Source organism: Hypomesus transpacificus, chromosome 23, assembly GCF_021917145.1.
Source record: "Hypomesus transpacificus isolate Combined female chromosome 23, fHypTra1, whole genome shotgun sequence".
Classification (NCBI taxonomy): Eukaryota; Metazoa; Chordata; class Actinopteri; order Osmeriformes; family Osmeridae; genus Hypomesus; species Hypomesus transpacificus.
The window spans coordinates 13,721,462-13,724,975 of NC_061082.1; positions in this window are offsets into that span (position 1 = coordinate 13,721,462).

A 3,514-nucleotide genomic window follows, 5' to 3' on the forward strand; every position below is an offset into this window, starting at 1 on the left:
GAAAAAATGATGAATCTATTTAGAAATTAAATGTTTAATGAGAAATATTGGAGATGTGAATACACTTTTTAGGTACCAGGATAAGTAGCCGACATGGGACATTTGCTAGCAAGCTAACTATTTACACTTTTTGTTTTGTTTACCATAACTCATGTATATTACAGAGATCCCTCAATTCGGCCCACATCTTTAGCTACCAATGCGCAAATTATTTTGTTTAGTAGTTACCAAAATACTGTTTTTGTGGAGATCTGAGGCCTGTTTCATAAAGCGAGTTTACCGATTAAACCAGACTTAGTCGGACTCATTTCTAGTTCATTCGGTTCCATGAAACTAGCTCAACGTAGTTTGAACTCAGTTACTATGGTAACTTAAGCTTCGAAACTAGCCTGGTCCGGGTCAGGCTAATTGTCAGTCTTATACCGTGTTCTTGCTTAACCAGACGTGAATGCATGCACATTCTGTGTTTGATGTGATGCTAGTTCGGGAGTTTAATACTTAATGCCAGCACGCGTAGTCACATTTTTTGGCCTTTATTTAAGCGCAAAATTATGGAAGCCCATTTCCGCCAGTAAAAAAAAAAAAAAAGATGACAAATGAAGTCATAATTATGAGATACTAAGTCATATTACGTGACTGTTCTGTGCCACTGCTAGCTCGCTAGCCCAGCAGACACACGACTGGTTGAGTGACCGGTAGTGATGGGTTGTTCGCTCTAAGAGCCAGCTCTTGAAGGTGAATGTCGGGAGCTGGCTCGCATATCTGAAGAGCCGACTCTATTTTTTTATAGATTAATACAGCCTATAAAAACTAAAGGATTATGAAAGAATGAATTTTAATTGTATTTAAAATAATTGACTAATTCAAAGAACAACAAAAAATATGTGTAGGCTTAAGGCGCACACAATCATCCTCACATTCTGTTCTTGTCAATCCTGCATGAGGGAGGGCCGAGCCAACTCACACACAGTCAGAGAGTAGTCAAAACTCGGAGGAGAGCCATGAAAAATCAGTGCATTTTTTTAAAGATATGTGGTGATGGTCGTGTATGATTTCATTTCATAATTTAATTCAAATTGTTTTCACACCCATCATAGTCAAATTCATAGTTAAAACATGTATTTTTTAAAGGGCCGTTCGGGAGCCAAAAGAGACGGCTTTTTTTTGGTGAGCTGAGCCATACAAGCCGGCTCACGAAAAAGAGCCGGAATGCCCATCACTAGTGACCGGTGGCGTAACATGTAGTCTACCTAGGGTTGCCAACTTCCTCAACCCCAAAAGAGGGACATTTTTTTTCCAGGTGCGCTCGCACCAACAGCTGACCAACAATAATAGAAATCACAAGGTTTCATTAGCCATACCATAAGCCTAATAATTTCAGTGTAATTTTAGCAAACCACCACTATACTTAGTTGCTTGAAAGTATTGTTCATAGTAATAGTCAATACAATTATGTTTCTCTCAAATTTCATGTTGTCTTGAAATAGCATTAGACTATAACCATATGCCACAGACACTGAAAAGCTTTGGGCCTAAACCAACCATTGTCAAACTAACTTATCCCAGTTCTCAGCAATACATGGGGGGCATATCATATTGAAGAAGAAAAAAGGCAGACATTTATGTAAGTTATACAGTGCCCTCCAAAAGTATTGGAACAGTGAGGCGAATTCCTTTATTTTTGCTGTAGACTGAAAACATTTGGGCTTGACATCAAATGATGAACGTGAGACCAGAGATCAACGTTTCAGCTTTTATTTCCAGGTATTTACATCAGGATCTGATGCACAACTAAGAAAATATCACATTTTGTTTGAATCCACCCATTTGTCATGTGAGCAAAAGTATTGGAACAGATATACTTAAAACATATTTAAGTGAATAAGACTTAATATTTAGTTGCAAATCCTTTGCTTTCAATAACTGCAGCAAGTCTGTGACCCATTGACGTCACCAAACTTTTGCATTCTTCCTTTTTGATGCTTTCCCAGGCTTTCACTGCAGCCTCTTTCAGTTGTTGTTTGTTTTGTGGGGTTCCTCCCTTCAGTCTCCTCTTAAGCAGGTAAAATGCATGCTCTATAGGGTTTAAGTCTGGAGATTGACTTGGCCAGTCTAATACCTTCCATTTCTTGCCCCTCCTTTGTTGTTTTGGCAGTGTATTTTGGGTCGTTATCTTGCTGCATGATGAAGGCTCTGCCAATCAGTTTGGTTGCATCTTTCCTTAAATTGGCAGACAAAATGTTTCTGTAGACTTCCGAGTTCATTTTGCTGCTGCCATCATGTGTTACATCCTCAATGAAGATTAATGAGCCCGTCCTAGAAGAAGCCATGCAAGCCCAAGCCATGACATTACCTCCACCGTGTTTCACAGATGAGCTTGTGTGTTTGGGATCATGAGCAGTTCCTTTCTTTCTCCAAACTTTAGCCTTTCCATCACTTTGGTAAAAGTTAATCTTTGTCTCATCAGTCCATAAAACTTTGTCCCAGAATTTTTGAGGTTCATCTCTGTACTTTTTGGCAAATTCCAGCCTGGCCTTCCTATTCTTCTTGCTAATGAGTGGTTTGCATCTTCTGGTGTAGCCCTTGTACTTTTGTTCATGAAGTCTTCTGCGAACAGTAGATAGTGATACCTTCACTCCTGCCATCTGGAGGTTGTTGCTGATCTCACTAACAGTTGTTTTAGGGTCTTTCTTTACAGCTCTCACAATGTTTCTGTCATCAACTGCTGATGTTTTCCTTGGTCTACCTGTTCGACGTCTGTTACTTAGTACACCAGTAGTTTTCTTCTTCTTCAGGACATTCCAAATGGTTGTACTGGCTATGGCCAATGTTTCTGCAATGGCTCTGATTGATTTTCCATCTTCTCTAAGACTCACAATTGCTTGTTTTTCACCCAAAGACAGCGCTCCGGTTTTCATGTTGTTTTCACCTCTGAATACAGTCTGCATAGACAAAACCTATCTTACCCAATCTGAACCTGAGTGTAGACATTCAGTGGTATTTATTGATTGAATAATGTATGTAATAGGACACACCTGGGCAACAAAACACACCTGTCAGTCATATGTTCCAATACTTTTGCTCACGTGACAAATGGGTGGGTTCGAACAAAAAGGTGATATTTTCTAATTTGTGCATCAGATCCTGATGTAAATACCTGGAAATAAAAGCTGAAACGTTGATCTCTGGTTTCACATTCATCGTTTGATGTCAAGCCCAAATGTTTTCAGTCTACAGCAAAAATAAAGGAATTGGCCTCACTGTTCCAATACTTTTGGAGGGCACTGTATATTAATATTTTTTTATAACTTAATTATGACATTGGGTGTAGAACCTTTTTTGTTATTGTCCATCCGTCTTCACTGTTTGTCTCTCATACATAGTTATATATTAACATTTTATTACAACTTTATTCTAACTTTATTATGACATACATGAAAAATGATAGTAATGATGTCGGTTCTGAAGTCCGTTTCCAGAAACAATTTTTTTGTGGGTCCAATCAGCGAACAGA